This window comes from Muscardinus avellanarius, assembly GCF_963383645.1.
Source record: "Muscardinus avellanarius genome assembly, chromosome: 1".
Classification (NCBI taxonomy): Eukaryota; Metazoa; Chordata; class Mammalia; order Rodentia; family Gliridae; genus Muscardinus; species Muscardinus avellanarius.
The window spans coordinates 192155836-192174268 of record NC_137786.1 but is presented as its reverse complement, the minus strand read 5'-3'; the positions used below and the strand labels follow the sequence as shown (position 1 = coordinate 192174268).

At 48.0% G+C, this 18433-nt stretch overlaps 1 protein-coding gene across 3 annotated transcripts in view; it reads left to right on the top strand.

The window, feature by feature from the left end:
- The window catches only part of PLEKHA7 (pleckstrin homology domain containing A7), a gene marked incomplete at both ends in the record, with an annotated part of 246813 nt that overhangs the window by 33731 nt on the left and 194649 nt on the right, over positions 1-18433 (top strand). The gene's annotated exons all lie outside the window — the stretch shown is intronic.

Below are 18433 nucleotides of genomic sequence, written 5' to 3'. Positions count from 1 at the left end.
GGCTGGCATACTGAGAAGCTAATGGCTTTTGTTGAGTTCTTACTTTCTGAATATGTGTCAAGGGCTGACTGTGACTAGACTTAAGAGATACGATTTCCTTTAATCCTCACAAGGTAGGTTCTGTTATCCACTTCATTTTACAGATGAGGAGACTGAGGCACCGGATGTTAAGTAACTCGATGCTCAGATGTTAGGGGGCAGAGCCAAGGTTGCCCAACGGCCCCTCCAGCCAGGGGTGGTGCAGTGCCCTCGTGCCTGCTCGGCCTGTCTCCACCACACACCCTGGCCACTGCTGCAGAGGCTGTTCTAGATGCTCAGGCTTCACGCAGGTCACCCAGTCTGTGGTGGTGGCCAGGGACGAAGGGCGGTGTCCAGGCCTCAGTGGAAGCAAACTGCAGGAGGCCTGGACAAAACCCAGACCTTCCCCCAGACACACTACTGGGCTGGCCAGAAGCTCTCTGGGGTTTGTACTGGGCCCTGGGGAAAGGGTAGTATGGCCTGTGCTGTCCTGGACCTCAGAGACTGGCCAAGGCAAGCCTGGGTTCCTGGACGTCTTGTCCCCTGCCTGTTGGGGCAGCTGAGTGGAGGAAACCCACGGGCAGGTTAGCGTCACCTCTCCTTCCTTTATCTGGCAGGCTATGGTTCTCCCTGACCAAAAGCCTGTGATTTGGACTCCTTTCCCCTCAGAGATGGAGCCTACACACACACACCCCTCTCTCTGTGGTAGAAGGTATCCTGAGAAGATGGAGGCTTTTCTGTCTGCATAGGCACCTCAGGGGTGTGGTGAGGGGGATGGTGAAGGGACCAGTGGTGCCCTGGGGAGGGAGTGGAAGTGTCCCAGCTCAGAACCTCTGGTCAGGGGAGTCCACCAGGTTCTGACAGGTCCACACACCAGTCCATTAGTCATGCTGTGTCCTGTGGGAAAGGGCTTGTGTGAGCCTGGTAGCTCCCAGGCAGGGACCTGGCCCAGCTTCAAGCTGATGTCTGCAGGGGAGGGGGCTGCTCTGAGATTCAGCTCTTAAGTTTGGTTAGGCATTCAGTGGCCCAGGAGTGTTCTGGCTGAAGACCTCCAGTGCTTGACGCTTGACTTTCTTAGTGCCGGTTTGGAGCTGGATCTCCTTCCCTGCCCATCTGAACCCTTTCTAGAGCTGGATGTGGCCTCCAACTCTGGCAGGCCTGGTGTGGCTGTTCAGGTGGGAGAGGAGGAGGGCCCACCTCCCCGAGGGCTGCTGCCTCCTGTGCTGAGGACCTCTGGCCTCACTTGGCCTCACACTGTTCAGCTGTTGCCGCTCTGGGTATGCACACAGGCTTGGGAGCCAGACTTGGTGGCTGTGGAACTCAAGCAAATTGTTTACCTCTGTAAAATGGGCAAGTGCTGGTGTCTGTCTCTTGGGTTTTCCTGCACTGAATAAATAAGAATAATACATATAAAGTATTCCCAGAGCTTAGCATGGTTCAGTAAATTTTAGCATTTATTTCCATGAGCACTAGGTATTTTGTCCTTTCTCTTTTAATGCTGTGTTGGTCCAGATATATTTGGGTAATTCCTTGGCTGAGATCCTGCTGAAAGACACAGAGGGTACCTGTGAATGCTGGCCAGCTGACTCACACTCTCAGTTATGGGCATTTCCCCCTTCCCCTCCCCTCCCTCCTTCCCTTCCTCCCTTCTTCCTTTCCTTTCCTTTCCTTTCCTTCCTCCCTCCTTCCCTCTCCTCCTTCTTTCCTATTGTAGTACTGTTGATCAAACTCAGAGGTGTTCTGCCTTTGAGCTACATCCCTAGCCCTGTTTTATTTTTTATTTTGAAACAGGGTCTGACTAAGTTTCTGAGATTGGCCTCAAACCTGTGACGGTCCTGTCTAAGCCTCCCAAGTACTGGATTTCAGGCATGCACCACTGTGCCCTGCACAGTTATGGGCATTTTTCTAATGGCAAGCATTGACATCCTGAGGGTTTTAACCAAAGGATTAAAAATTCCAACTTTACTTGCTGTTTTTGACCAGAGCTGCATCCTAATTGTGACCTTGGCTGTTACAGCGTGTGGATTCAGGCAGTGTGGATATGGTTGCAGCAGAAGTCATGTCTGGCCTGAGCTCTGTCCTGCTTCCCCCAGGCAGGTGGAGAACAGGCACCAGGGATAATGGAGGAAGGGAGAGGGAGGTTGGCTGCAGTTTAGCATTTCTTTATCCATTTCTACTGGGTGCCTGGCACTGTATTTGTTATACTCTGAGGGATATCGAGGAGCCCAGGGAACCCATGAAGCAAGGTGTCCACACAGCTTCAGGTGGTGTGCGATTAAGGATCAGGATAAATAGATGCCTGGTGGAGAGGAGTGTCTAGGAGGGAAGGGACCAGTTTGTGAGCTGGGATTGGTGGGAAGGGAAAAACGATTGGGAGCCTCAGGTCAGCCTTCATTATTCAGGGTCCCTTCACTGACAGACTTTTCACTGAGCACTTATATAACGTCAGTCACTGGCCTGGGCACTGTGGACACCGAACAAGTAAAGCAGAGTAAGAGGCATTAGAAGGCAGAATGGCCCAGTGGTTAGGAGCTCAGGTTCTATACAGGATTGCTTAAGTTTGAATCTTAGCTATGTCACATACAACTTTGTGATGAGATCCTGAGCAAGATGTATAATCTGGATCCTAAATCTCCTCATTTGTAGAACAGGTATAATAAGGAGCAGGAGGGGTTTTGAAAAGAATAGGGATAATAATAATTGCACTGGAGATTAAATGAGTGAAAATAAAATACTCAGAATAGTCTTGAATATAGAAAGCATTCTCATATGTTAGCATTTTATTTTATTTTATTTTATTTTATTTTATTGTGGTACTGGGGATGGAACCCAGGGTCATCCTACCTCTGAGCTATACCCTCAGCCCTATTTTTTATTCTTTATTTTGAAACATGGTCTCACTGAGTTGCATAGGGCCTCACTACGAAGCTGAGGCTGTCCGCAAACTGTGATTCTCCTGTCTCAGCCTCCCAAATGCGGGGATTACAAGCGTGCGCCACCATGCCAGCTTGTTAGCTATTTATTAGCGTTAGAATGTTAGTGCTATGGCAGGTATTTTGTCATTTGTGTCCACTGCTGTATGCCTGGCTCTTAGAATGGATCTGGCACCTAGCAGGCACTCAGGTAATGACCTAGAGCACCGCTGGTGTCCTCCAGGAGCCCTGGTGCCTGCGTCCTGAGGAGGCACAGACATGCCAACAACTAGGGGATACCGTGCAGAAGACTGGCAAGGGGCCTAGGGGAGGGCTGTCCAGGGAAGGCCTGGGATAGGGGGATCCTGAGCTGGATGGATCTTGAGAAATGAGCAGCGCTTGGCTGAGCATGGTGGGTGTCAGAGGGAGGGAAGCAGCGTGGCAGAGCTGTGTGAGCCCAGGGCATGTTCAGGTGCTGAGAGTCAGCGAGAGACCCCTGGATGGGCCACTCAGGGGACCCGGAGCCTCATCCTGTGGGCGCTGCGGATTCCCGAAGGGGCTCCGGCAGGGGTGTGATCTGCCCACCATGGCCATAGGGGAGGGAGGTAGGATATGCTGTGTGTCGTGGTCATTCCCGGAGATTGGAGCTCAATGTGGACATCCTCAGGGACAGGGTCAGGGGAAGGAGGCTGGAGCGTGTGGGTGACCCCACTATTGGCTGAGGGCTGGCCTCCTGAAGGGGAGAAGCAGGTAACATACACCGCAGCCTGGCAGCGCTCTGGTCCTAAAATAGAAGGGATGCAGATAGGGTGGGTGGTGTGAGTGTCCAGGGAGTGGCCCAGTTAGAACCCGGCCCCTGGCAGTGTGACAGTCAGCCTCACTTTCACCCATAGGCCAGGGCCTTGTAAGGGCAGCTGCAGAGGGCTGCCTCAGCCTCCTCCCCTCGCTCCTCCTCATAGCCCTGTACAGGAGACCTGGCCCCTACTTACAGATGAAGTCTGGTTTGGCCTTTCAAGGGGAAGGAGCCACAAATGAGGGAAAGACCCAGGATTCAAGTTAATAAAGCTGACTTTTTGTGTGTATGGTGGTACTGGGGATTGAACCATGGGCCTTCTACCATTCTACCTTTAAGCTACAATTCCAGCCCTTTTTATTTTTTAGGGTCTCATTAGGTTACTGAGAGTCTCACTAAGTTGCTAAGACTGGCCTCAAATGTACATTCTTCTTGTTTCAGCCTTCCAAGTACTGGGATGACAGCCATGCACCACCCATGCCCAGCTTCAAAACGGACATTTTTATTGACTCTAATTGAAGAAGACTTTGAGGAAGAGCTTTCTTTATATTTAGGCTTTGTTCCTCACAGTTTACTATAATTCCCCATAGACTTAATTATCTGGCATAGACTAAATTATCTGACAACATCATCCTCTTATCCCTCCCCCCTTCCTTAAAGAGAGGAAACTAAGAGAGGAAAATGGAGACTTTTCCTTTGCTCCTGGACCCTCTGCTCTATTTTCTTTCAGTCTGTCCTGATATCTCTGAGACCTTTGGGACTTATTTTGTGGCTGAACATTTATATGCAGCATCTGCCAAAGGTCCTTGGGCAGGACTTTTAAACTTTAACCAAGGTTGTGGGAATGACAGAAGGTGTGAAAAGGGTGTTTGCAAGCATGTGAAGTGGAACGTCTAAACACCGTCACACTTGGTGCTAAATTTTGGTCTTCAATCCAGTGTCAAGAGGGTGCCCAAAGATAAGAAAGCCCCGGGCTTGGTTCATTATTCAGTGGCCCACCACTTGTCTAGCATCTGCTCTGGGCTCCCTGGGTCCTCACTGCAGCTTGGCGAGGTTGGTGCTGCCAGCAGGGAGAGCCACAGCAGCCGAGAAAGCAGGGGTCTCCACTGATGACCCACGGGCGCTGACATGTTTACAGTTGCCAGGGACTTCCACTTAGGACTTTCCAGGTATCCCGCTCCCTCCCATGCAGGTGGGAAAGGTGAGCTGAATTGATAGGGTGAAGTGCTGGCAGGAAAGAGGATTCAGTTGGACCACATCAAATGGCACAGGCCTGGAGGGGATTTCACAGCCATAGAAGCACTCTTCTGTGACCAACACTTTTCACACATTATTTGCTTTTATCCTCATGGTAGCCCTAGGAGGTGGTACTTCTCATTTGGGCGCAGTGCTGCATGTCTATAATTCCAAAGACTTGGTAGCCGAAGTGAGAGTATCATTATTTCAATGCCATCTTAGACAACTGAGTGAGAACCTGGCTCAAAATAATGAAAAAGGGCTGGGAGTGTAGCTTAGTGGTAGAGTGCCCCTGGGTTCCATCCCCAGACCCGCAAAAACAAAAAAACAAACAAAAAAAAAACCTCACAGGAGCCCCATAGATGGTGTAGTATGGGTATCACTTACACTATGGGGTTGACCCCAGGCTTGAGTCTGCAACTGGGAGGTAGTTAAGCCAGAGTTGAACTCAGGTCACTAAGCTGCCTCACAGGGCTTCCTCAAAAGGAAAGTTCTTCCACTTTGGAAAAGTAGGAGCAGTTTGCCCCAGAGCCAGCTTCAGAGGTGTGTGTGAGCGCACGTATGTGCGTATGTCTTCCTGGGAGAGGCCCCTCTCTGGTCAGATCTGAGGGTTCCCCACCACTCTTCCTATACAAGTCATGTGATTTGGAGTTCTGCAGCCACTGGGGTTCCAGACCGAAATGCCCAAGCAGGGACTCATAAACTGAATTCAGGTTGTCCTTTGGCATACCCAGTACGGGCATCTGTTAATGTCTAGGAGTTCCTGGCATCAGGCACATTTCCAGTAAACTCTTTAAAATCCCATCGAATGCTGGGCATGGTGGCGCACGCTTGTAATCCCAGCATTTGGGAGGCTGAGACAGGAGGATCACGGTTTGCAGACAGTCTTAGCTACTTAGTGAGGCCCTCTGGAACTCAGTGAGACCCTGTTACAAAAATAAAAATTGGGCTGGGGTATAGCTTGGAGATAGAATGCCCCTGTGTTCCACCCCAATACCATACATACGCACAAATTCCATTTGACTCTATTTTGAAATGAACCCAGAATCACACCATTCTCGGGACCTCCACTGTTACTCCCCCTAGTCCACACCGCCGTCTTCTGCATAGATTATTGCAGACACCTCCCAGTGAGTCCTGTGCTTCTCTTCCCCTCCCCAGCAGAGCAGCTGGAGAGATTGTTTTATAGTGGGAGTTGGGTCCTGTCATCCCTCAGCTTAAGCCACCTAAGGGTTCCCATCCTATAATGGAGTCTAATGTCCTTACAGTGCCCACAAAGCCTTTTGCCCCAGGCCAGGCTGTTACCTTTCCCACCTCATTTCCACCTGCTACTGTTTCTAAAACATCCAGAGAGCAGCCAGGGTAGGTCCTTTGCACTTATTTTTCTCTTTGTCTGGAATGTTTTCCTTCAGATATCCCCAGGCTGCTGCACCTGCTGCAGGTCTCTGCTCAGAGGTCACCTTTCCAGGGTGGCCTTTCTTGATGTCTCAACTTGACCCAGATATATTTTAATTTTTTTGTGTGTGGTACTGGGGGTGGAACCCAGGGGCTTTTCTACCTCTGGGCTATACTCCCAGATCTATTTTTTATACTTTATTTGGAAACAGGGTCTCACTAAGTTGCTGAGAGCCTCACTAAGTAGCTGAGGCTGGCTTGGAACCTGTGTGCTCCTCCTGTCTCAGCCTCCCAAGCTCTGGGATTACAAGTGTGCGCCACCACGCCTGGCTCTATATTTTAATTTATTTATCTCGCCCGTCTAAAGTTTAATTTCCATCAACACAGGGAACTATGTGCTTATTTTGTTCAAGGCTGTACTGCTATTGCCCAGAATCATGGTAGGGATAAGTAGATGCTCAGAAAATAATTGTTGAGTGAATTTATTATATAGGTAGTTGAACTATGGAACATTGTCTCATTGGGACTCTGAGAAGCCAGTCAGTCAGCTACTGAGATGTATCTTTCTGCATCAGAGGGAGCTAGAGCCTGTGAGCTCCAAAGATGGGGGGACAGGCTGGGATACTCTGGCTCAGGTGTCCTCAGAGGCTCTGCTCCAGTCTGGGAGCACATGGAATCCTGTGTATTTCTCTGCTAGCTTCTAGTCACACCCAGACTGAACATGGACATTTTCTATTTTGCTTGTCCACCAGTGCCCACAGTAGTGGAAGTGGGTTGGCTTGCCAGCTTACCATCAGAAGCATTCAGATACTTGGTGATTTCCAGAGCCATGCATGGACTGTGTCTCTGGAGAGCTGAAGCTGAGCTATACCTATGACAGTAGTGAAGGAAACCCCTCCATGTGAGCGAGCACTTACTGTGTGTCCTCTGGGCCACAGTGTTTACATGGTTATCTCAGGTGACCATGTTTCAACCTCGAGGTTGCTGATCGTGTGCCCAGTTGATGGCGTGGGAAGTTAAGTCTCAGCATTGATGGCACTAAGGCTCTTCCAGTTCCTTCAGAATAATAGGGAACACTCTAAGGAGGAGCCCACAGCAGGCATGAGGGACTGCTAGTATTTGGGTCACTGGAAAAGTATGACGTTGAGCAGCGGCAGGTAGTGAAACATGAGTGCTATATAAGGTGTGGCTTGGATAGTTTTGAAATGGTCTGTTGAATATGAACAGGTGTTTTCTTTTTTCCTATTATTAATTACCTGGAACAGGGAGAGGATGTTTCTTTTCTCCTTTTGGTACTGGAGATTGAAGCCAGAGGCATTTTACCTCTGAGCTATACCCCCAGCCTTTTTTATTTTGAAATGGTCTTTACTAAGTTGCTGAGGCTGGCCTCAAACCTGTGATCTGGGAGAGGATGTTTTCTAATGAAGCCTCAGGGAGGTGGGAGACTCTGGAGAAATCCTGGTGCCACAGTCTCCAACACAGAACCTGTTCCTTCTTGGTGTCACTGGAGGTCATCTCAGCCAACACTCTTCTGAGTGCACACAGATCGCCTCAGATCCAGGAGCAGCTTAGGGCAGCTCACAAGATGTGGAGGTTTTGTGGCTGGGAAGATAGGACAGAACCACGTCCTGTGTAATAGATGGTGCCGGGATTATTCTATACTGCAAGTCCTTATAGACTAAGTGCTGCCAGCTGCCCAGTCTTTGCTACTGTTACTGGAGCTACTGGGAGAGGGCAAGAGAGGGCCCGTCTTCTTGCAGTCAGTTATATGAACTTGTTCTTACACTCATTCATCCATCATCATTTAATTGCTCCTACTCTGTGCCAGGTGGCACCATGACAGATTCTGGGACTATAAAAGCCAAGAAGTCTTCAAGGAATTCACAGTCCAGTGTAGGGAGATAAACCAAAGACAATATTTAGCGTGGTAAAGACTGTGGTACAAGAAAACAGAGTGGGTCTACAACATGGCACCCAAGGCCACAAAGATTCAGGTTGGTCAACTTGGGTTCAGATCTCATCTCAACTCACCATTTACCAGCATTGACCCTGGGCAAGTCTTTGGTTTGGGCAAAGTAATTATACACATTATCTCATATATTCCTCAAATCAATCTGACAAGGTAAAAGTTTTCCCCATTTTGTAGCTGAGGAAATTGAAACATGGAGAAGATAATTTGTCCAATGTCTCAGTAAATAAGTGGCAGGACCGGGATTCTACTCTGGGTCAGACTCCAGAGTTCTTGTAACTCCTGCTGATGAGTTCTGTCTATGCACCTGCATAGCCACAGCCTTTAGGAAGATTCAGCTCTGGGCAAAGCGGGTTTATTGACTTGGGCTCCATCGGAGTTGTTATGGTTTACATTTGGAATGTCTCTCTAAACCTCATGTGTTAGGCAATGCGGCTAGTTTTGAAGGTGGGAGGGACATGGCTGGAGGAGGTGGATCACTGCGGGTATGGCCTTAAGGACTCTCTCTGTCCCTGGCTCCTCCCTCCTTCTCCCCTTCCTCTTTTCGGGCTGCCATGAACTGAGCAGCAGTCCTTTGCCATGCCCTGCTACCATGATGTTTCTGCCTCGGCATTGGCTGACTATGGACTGAACCTTTGAAACTGAACTAAAATAAACTTTTCTCCTCTAAGTTGTTCTTGCCATTCATTTTGGTCACTGCAATGAGAAAACTTAACACAAACATTGATACTGAGGATTGAAGTCCTTGCTATGATTGTACCTGGTTTAGAAGCCTTTGGAACTGGACAGTGGGAGGAATTTTGAAAAGCTTAGAGATGCAGACAGGAGAACACTTAGAATAAGCACAGTTTATTCAGCACTCAATAAGCACAGCTTAATGAGTGATTCTGGTGGGAGCTGAGAAGACCAGAATGCCAGTAGGAATGTGGACAGTAAAGACGGCTTGTGTGGTTTTAGAAAGAAATGAACCTATTGGGAAGTGGACTACAGGGCAGGCCTGTTATATTCTGGCTAACAACTTGTCCACATTTTGTCTATGTCCTGAGATGTTCTATGAGGCTGAATTTAAAGGTGATGGGCTAATTAATCTTGCAGAGAAAACTCAAGGCAGCATAGCATTCCAGTGGTGGCAGCTTTTAGTCAGGATTACTGTGAGCGTTAGGAACAGAAAGCAGGGGGAGAGATATAAAAAAACTTGCAATTTGGCCAGAAAAGCCCATGTAAAATTGGGGCTAAGGAAGGTGATGTTGCTGAAGAGATTACTACCACTGAAGAAAAGCCAAATATTTTGCACAGAGACAATAAGAAAGATGCCTTGAGGGCATCTCAGGAATCAATGAGACCCTACCCATCCATCATAGGTTCAAGGGTACGACAGTGGAAACTTGTTTTAAAGAGGTTGCTTTAAAGAGAGACCTTGGGGGTATTCTGTTCACATAGGGATGCCTAAAAAGCCCCTTCAGGATTTATTTCCCTCTGCTCAGCTGCCCAGGAACTCAGAGTCTGCTGCAACCCTGGTCTAAGGGAACCCTGACTACTATTCAAGCTAGTGGCAGACCTTGGTGTCATCCATATGGTGTAGGTGCTGCAGGAATAGAGTATTCTAGGGTTAAGGGGTCATGGAAGCATCTACCAAGATTTCAAAGAAAGGCCTGAGAGGCCAGGGAACTTGTAGTAGGGTTACTTTCCCTGCAGCCAAGCTGTGAGGAGCCAAAGTGTGAAGCTGGGAGGATGAAGTTGAGGAGACCCCAGGAATTAAGAGATGCCAGGAATATGGAAGTCTGCTAAGGAACGATGTAGGCAACAGACAGAATAGTCAGTGCAAGAGAGAGGCCATGTGGGCTGCAACCAGGAAGACCATGGAGGTCGGGCTGCCCAAGCCCTTTGGAGATCATATCTCACCACCATGTGCCCCAGATGCTGGACAGTGAGCTCTAGGACTTAATGTTTGCCCTGTTGGGTTTTAGTTTTGTTTTAATCCCATCCCTTTTTTCTGTGTCCCTTTCCTTTCCTTTTGGAATGAGAATATTTACTGTGTGCTGCTGTATTTTGGAAGTATAATTTTCTTTTTCATTTTTAATAGGGGCTCAGAGCTAAGAGTTTGCCTTGAGTCTCAGAGAAGACTTTAGACATGGATTGAAACTGGGGTATTTCACTTGAGGAAGAAAAGATCCAAAAGGACACGAGGACTGTGTGCAAATATCTAAAGGGCTGTCATATAGAATAGTCTCATTCTAACAGAAGCTACGGGGAGGAGGGCTTTGGCTTCAGGTTCACAACAGAACCTTCTGAAATATCTTGATATGTAATGAGTTCACTATTACCAGAGATGATCAAGCATGGAACGGGGACAGTGAGAGTATGGGGTAAATACCTTCTGCCAGAGTCCTTGATTTGGCTGTCCCTCAGCTGCTCTGAATGTGACTCCCAGAGGGGAGTGGTTCTTTTGTGTGTGTGTGGTACTAGAGATGGAACCCAGGGGCATTCTACCTCCAAACTATACCCCCAGCCCTACTTTTTATCCTTTATATTGAAACAGGGTCTCACTGAGCTGCAAAGGGCCTCACTAAGTAGCTGAGGCCCTCCTTGAACCATGATCCTCTTGTCTCAGTCTCCCAAATGCTGGGATTACAAGCGTGCTCCACCACGCCTGGCAAGGGAGTGCTTCTTAAAAGATCATCTCTCTGAGCCGAGATCTCTTTAACAGGCTCCCAGAAAAATCTGCTCATGTGTACCTCCAGATGTGATGGAGAGAATAGAAGGTGAGAATCAGAATTAGAAGACCTGGGTTTGAATCCTGCCTTAGCTCTTTATAGCTGTGTGACGGTGGGCAAGATTTACCTTCTTTGTAAAGAGGATCACATCAATCCTTCCTTATAATGCCTTTGTGAGGTAGTGACTGAGGAAAGCCTTTGCAAAGGAGAGAAAATACCAACACTAGTTATTAACAGGTGTAATTCTGGCCACTAGGTGTATAATCAAATTCAAGGAGCCTGGCTGTGCAAACACTGTCCAAGAAGACTTCACTCAGGGATGACCAGCATCCATTGCATGCTGGGTGTTTAGAGGATGAAACGTGTTTTAGCAGAGCCCTGTGAGATGTATTGTGCTAATTTCTACCACTTGCAGTAATGAGAGTTCCCTTTCCTCAAGGGCAATTGAGTGTAGGTACACTGGAGAGACTGTGTAGGTGTTGAACAGGGAGGATCCAGGAAACCTTCATGGGGGAAATTGACATTGAGTTGGGCCTAGAAAGTTTGTCATGGGGGGAAGGGAGCAAAGGTTACATAGCAGAAGCAAAGGCCTGAGAAGGCTAGGGCCCGTGTGATGTAAAAATGGCAGGGGGGGGAGAATAAGATCCTGGAGCAGGTGTGTAATGTTCCTGAGTAGAAGAGGGTGTCACCCTCCAGGTGGGAGGCTTTCTGACCTGGAGTTTGCATCTCTTTGATGGCTGAAAGAGATCAGGTTTACTACAGTTTGCTGGTGAAACTTGAGTCATAAAGAGGCTAGAGTGGAACCAGGCACTGTGGTGCATGCCTGTGATCCTAGTACTTGGAAGCTAAGATAGGAGGATCACAAGTTTGAGGCCAGTCTCAGCTACTAAATAAGAACCTCTGCAATTTAGCAAGACCCTTTTTCAAAATAAATAAGCTGGGCATGGTTGCACATGCTTGTAATCCCAGTGCTTGGGAGGCTGAGACAGGAGGATCTCACAAGTTCAAAGCCAGCCTCAGCTACTTAATGAGGCTCTCAGCAACTTAGCGAGACCCTGTTTCCAAATAAAAATATAAAATAGGTCTGGGAGTTTAGCCTGAAGGCAGAAGGCCCTGGGTTTCACCCCCAGTACCACAAATAACAAACAAATAAATAAATAAAAATAAAATATAAAATAACATAGGGCTGTGGCTGCAGATTGGAAAAAATGTCTCACAGTTCAGTCCCCAGTCCCACCCCCCCAAAAAAAGAGGCTGGTGTAAAATTTTTGAGAAGCTGTTTCTTCACTTCACAGGTGAAGGTGAAGCCCAGAGATGGGAAGGCAGTTTCCCAGTGGGGGTGGGGCTAGTGTGGCTTAGAGCCAGCTCTTCCAAAGCTGTTTTCCCAGCCCTTTAGGTGAGTCCCTGCCCAGACTTGATCTGCCTGTAACTCATATTTCCTGCTTCTGCCTTTTACCTGGATGTTGTGTCTTAAGGAAGAGAAAGGGGGAGGGGGAGCAAAAGTTATATTTACCAAAGGGGCTGGTTGGGCAGGTCTCATTTTCGAGGCCAGAGGCCAGAGTCCATGCCAAGGTCAACCCCGCTGGCTCCTGGTAGGTGGATGTAGGTGGAGTCAGGCCTTGGCTGGCCACCAACTGAAGACTTTTGGTTAGGGGTGACCACTGGTAGGGACTGAGGTTTTTCTAAGGCAAGGCCTACGAGAACAGTGGGCTGAACAGATTATAGCCCACACATTCTTTCTCATGAGATTAAGGCCATGGAAGATTAGGGGAAACATAAGAGGCTGTAGGAGGCCTGTCAATTTCTCATTTGGGGCAATTAATTTGATGGATTATAAAATAGCTTACTACTTCCTCTTCCCCTTTCCTGGGCTGGGCAGCAGGACTAGCTGGAGATGTGCCCCAGAATGCCCTTTCTGGTATCCTGTATTACTTGAAATGTGTCCTGGGCAGGAGCTGAGCCCGTTCCTTTCCTGCCTCCCCTCCTGGTACAAGGAAAAGCACACAGTAGGTGCTTTGTGAAGCCTTGCAGAGCTGCTACTTATCTGATTGGAACCTTTCAGGAAGCTGTTATTGGGAGAATGAGACTTGTGGTGTCAACTCTGGTTTATAGATGTAGCCGAGCCTCAGGGGTGAAGTCACCTGTTCAAGGTTACTCAGGTGGTTGGTGACAGCTGGGACTCTAGCCAGGTTTCTCCACTCCTGGGCCAGGGCATCTGCTCTGTACTTCTGGTATGCTCAAAGTGAAAGTGAAATTAATAGTGAAAGATTTCTCTGGTGTTTCTTCCCTAACTTCCTCTTTCCCTTTCTGATTGTGCACAAGGCAGATGACTCTGCTAGAGATGCAGTGGGGCTGCACTCTGCCACACACTCACTAGTATCTTTGGGCTCGTTGGCCCCTCCCTTCTCAGTGGGGCCGGGGCCTGTGATTGGTTATGATTCCTGTGAGTGGTAAAGGATGGCTTTCCCTGGTGCCTCCTGGATGCCTTGACCTCACCAGCATTCATGTGGACTAGTGCAGTGGGCCTGACTGGTCCTTAGGTTGTGCCTAAGTAGTTGAACAGTCACCCTTCATAGGGGAGGGGAAGGCAGAAACCTGTGCATGTATTCCTTCAACAGTAACTTTTAAGGTTTCCTTTGCAAGACAGTGTGCTGAGTGCTGGGTACAGACAGTACATGAATAAAACATAGGAAGGAATTCACAGGCTAGGGCAGGACAGAGAGAGATTAGTATAAATTGAGGTGACATGATGGGGAAGGCAGGATAGTAGCACAGAGGCTTTGTGAGCATAGGTGCTCACATGAGACCCTGTTTCAAAATAAAGAATAAAAAATAAGACCCACCAGGATCCCACCAGGTACCACAGAGTTCACCACAGTGTACCTACTGCTCAGGGGCCTTCCCACTGATTAGGGGTCTTGCTAAGTTGCCAATGCTGACCCAAATCTGTGATCCTTCTGTCTTAGCCTTCCCTAAGTTGGGACTTCTCTCTTTTGGAGGGGGGGCTTCTCTTTATATAGTCTATGTCCTGTCAAATCACACTATTCCCCTTAGCTTAAACATTCCAGCAACACCATATTGCTTGTAACAGTCTTGCTTCTGTATTTTTGCTTTGGCAGTCTCCACCACAGGAATGCTCCCTTTCCATACAGGTGACTACTATGCATTCTGTTTTTTTTTTCTTTTTTTTGTACCACAGAAGAAACCCAGGACCTTATGCATGCTTGGCAAGTGCTATGCCACTGAGCTATATGCTCAGCCCATTTTATTTTATTCATTTATTTTTTATTTTTTATTTTTGCAAAACTGGAGCTTGAACCCCGGGGCATTCAACCTCCAAGATACATCCCCACTCCTAATTTTTTATTATTTTTTTATTTTTGTGGTACTGGGGATTGAACCCAGGGGCATTCTTTCTCTGAGCTACACCCCAGCCCTATTTAGGATCTCACTGAGTTGCAAAGGGTCTCACAAAGTAGCTGAGGCTGCCCTCAAATCACAATCCTCCTGTCTCAGCCTCCCAAATGCTGGGATTACAAGCGTGTGCCACCACGCCGAGCTTTTATTTTTTATTCTTTATTTTGAAACAGGGTCTCACTGAGTTGCAAAGGGCCTCACTAAGTAGCTGAAGCTGGCCGAGAACCGCGATCCTCCTGTCTCAGCCTCCCAAATTCTGGGATTACAAGCGTGTGCCACCACGCCTAGCTCCCGGTCTTATTTTTTATTCTTTATTTTGAAACAGGGTCTCATGTGAGCACCTATGCTCACAAAGCCTCTGTGCTACTATCCTGCCTTCCCCATCATGTCACCTCAATTTATACTAATCTCTCTCTGTCCTGCCCTAGCCTGTGAATTCCTTCCTATGTTTTATTCATGTACTGTCTGTACCCAGCACTCAGCACACTGTCTTGCAAAGGAAACCTTAAAAGTTACTGTTGAAGGAATACATGCACAGGTTTCTGCCTTCCCCTCCCCTATGAAGGGTGACTGTTCAGCTACTTAGGCACAACCTTGCCTACCCCCAGCTGCAGCTCTATTCCCCTGTGCTCCTGGCACTGTCTGGGCTGCTCACATGACTGTCCTGTTTCATATTACACCTTTTTGTGTCTGCTTCTTCTCCTTTTCCCTCACCTGGCTATAAATTTCTTCAAGGCAGGGTCCATGTCTCGTTCAGTTTTGTGTACTTGAAATTTCTGCCCATCCTTTGTGTATTGAAGAGCAATACACAAAGTGTGTAAAGAAATCAAAATATAAGGACAGACCAAGTGCCTAGGTAGACTCCTGCTGCATGCCAGCCCTGGCCCAGGTGCTGGGCATTCTTAGGACTTGCAAATGGTGAGGAGGTGCCCTGCCCACTGGGAGCCAAGATACTTGAGTTGTAGAGTGATGCCCAGATCTTTCCTTTCAGTCAAAGAAGATGCATCCACAGAATTAAGAGGGGGTGTCAGACAGCCCTAGATTTCAATTCCATTTCTGTTCCTTGCCAACAGTATCAGTCTACATTTTCTTTTTATGTGGCACTGGTCTTGAACCCAGGGGCATTCTACCTCCAATTTACACACCCAGCCCTATTTTATTTTTTATTTTGAAAAAGGGTCAGGGTCGCACTAAGTTGTTGCAGCTGGTCTCAAACCTGTGATCCTGCTGTCTCAGCCTTCCAAGAACTGTAATTACAGGTGTGCAGTATTGCTCCCAGCTTGAGTCCACTTTTTTTTAGTGCTAGTTTCCATCTGTTTCAGGAGTTAGTAATAATTAATAAGGTTCATTCATGCATTGACTGAATATTATTGGGTTCCCACTTGGATGTGGGCATGCTACTTGGATATTGGACGTCATTACAGAACCAGGGATGGGAGAGTGAACAGATCTCTGCTCTTGTGGAGATTATATTTTAATAGAGAGCAAAAAAAATGGTTAAAATATTGTTTCAGTTAGCCTTATCATTGCTGTAATTCAAAACACCTGACCACCACAACTTAGAGAAAGAAAGATTTATTTGCTCATAATTCTGGAGATTTCAGGGGTTTAGTCCATGGCAGGCCTGGTTACATTGGTAAAGCTCAGGGCATGGCGGTGGGAAGCAGGGAGAGAGAAAAAAATTGCTCTGCTTTTATATCATGGGGGCCAGAAGCAAGAGAGAGGGAGATAGAGGGAAAAGGGATTCAAAGACACAGGGCATTTCCCAAGACCACATCCCCAATGGCCCACTCCCTCCAGCCACACCCTACCTGCCTATGTTACCACCCAGTACATCCATTACAATGGATTTGTCCACTGATGAAATTACAACCCTTATAATTTAATTATATCAACTCTGAACATGAGCTCTTTCAGGGGACATTTCCCTGATATATATATATATTCTATGTATTCTTTATCAGTGTGTGAGAGTAAGTAGTCAGAGGAGGCCCCTCTGTGGAGATGGCATTTGAGTAGAGATTGATCAATCCCCTGGGACATCTAAGGGCAGAACATTCCATGAAGAAGGAGACTCAGGCTGGGCGTGGCACACATTTCTAATCCCAGTACCTGAGAGGCTGAGACAGGAGGATTGTAGGTTCATGGCCAACCTCAGCTACTTAGGGAGGCCCTGTTTCAAACTAAAGAATAGAAAAATAGTCCTGGGGTATAGCTCAGAGGTAGAATGCCCCTGGCTTCCATCCCCAGTACCACACACAGTCAAAGAGCATCAAATGGAGAATCCCCGAAGTGGGTGTGCACTTGCTTTATTAAAAGGATAGCAGGGGGGCCAGGTGCTAGAACCAAGGCATGGGGGTCACAGGGCTATGTTTGGGGAGTGGTGTGTAGTCCTCGGCTTTGGCTTCTACCTGAGTAAGGTGGCGATCCATCCGAGGGTTTGAGCAGGGGAGTGATATTCGATAGAATGATATTTCTGGTTGTTGAACAGACTAGACGGTTGAAAGACAACTTAGGTAGCATGTTTAGCACAGCGCCTGGCATGAAATAAACCTTCATTAATGGTAGTTTTGTTCTGCACGATAAGAATATTATCAAAGATTGGCTTTCCTGTCTGCTGGTGTTGGGCTGGCTGTCGGCCATCTACTCTCTGCCCTCCCAGGAGCTTACGGCATCCAGGATGCTTTCTCCCTGAGGAGAGGAGCCCTGGGGCTTGGGCTTAGGGTGAGAAAGGAGGAAGGGACTGGTTCTTTGGATTTTTCCCCTTTTCTTTCTTCTTTTGTTCTTCTGTTCAGTACTCATAGTGGTGCTATAGGAGTAGAGGCAGGAGAGAAGCCCTAGTCTCCAGAAACCTCAGAGCTCAGAAACTGCCTGTAAATCCCATGCCCACCCCAGGTCAGCTGCCCTGGAAATTTCTCCTTTTCTATCTCTGCTCCTGTCTTCCCTTAATTGCCTAGGATTCCTAGGAGTGGGTGGGGCTGCTCCCCTCCTCCCAGCACTGTGCCCTGAGCATCCTTCCTCCCTACCTCTGTCCCTATAACCTCAGACCTTTACGGAAAGGCCTTGGGTCACTGCAGTGGTCTCTGGTGCTGTTCACCCCCTTGCCAGATGTAGAGTACCTGGGTAGCGGGGCTGACAGACCGCCCTGCGGGGTTGCTTTGGATGACAGGAGGACTCACTACTTGACAGGTGCTTCTCCAGTAATTGTCGCATCCTCATTGGCAGGAAGTTCCATCCAGGTTGAGTTGAAATCCCTGCTCTGGCCTCCCCCAGTGCTTTAGTTCTGAACACAGGGAGTCAGCCATAGTCTCCTCCCTCATCTCCACAGCCTCTACCCCACCTCCTTTAGGGCACAGTCTCCTAGTGTCCCAGGAGGCTCTGTTGAGTTCTTGCTGTTACCCAGAATGATTGCCTGGGAGAGAGGTCCAGGAAAGCTTTGTAGAATACTCAGCTCTCTAGCGGGGTTGGGAAGGGAAAAGGGACTTTGAATCAGAAGGTGGGGCAGTGTCCTTAAATGGTGTGTAAAGACGAGTGATTCTAGGATTCTACGTAGTTGAACATCCCTGGAGCAACATGAGAGAGAGAGAATATGAATCTGAATGTGTGTTCACACGCATGCATGCATGCAGGGAGGGAGGAGAAGCCAGAGAGGTTAGGGAGCCGGGCTACAGCATGAGCCCAGCTCTCTGTGCCTTCCTCAGCGTCCTGGACCTGAGATCAGGGGACTGCTTAGGGAGCAGGGTTGTTTTTTTTTTTTTTTTTTTTTTTTTTGTGGCGCTGGGTATTGAACCCAGGGATATTCTACCTCTGAGCTACACCCCCAGCTCTGTTTTTGATTTTTTAATTTTGAAACAGGGTCTCACTGAGTTGCAAAGGGCCTCACTAAGTAGCTGAGGCTGTCCGCGAACTGCAATCCTCTGGTCTCAGTCTCCCAAGTACTGGGATTACAAGCGTGTGCCACCATGCCAGGATGGAGAGG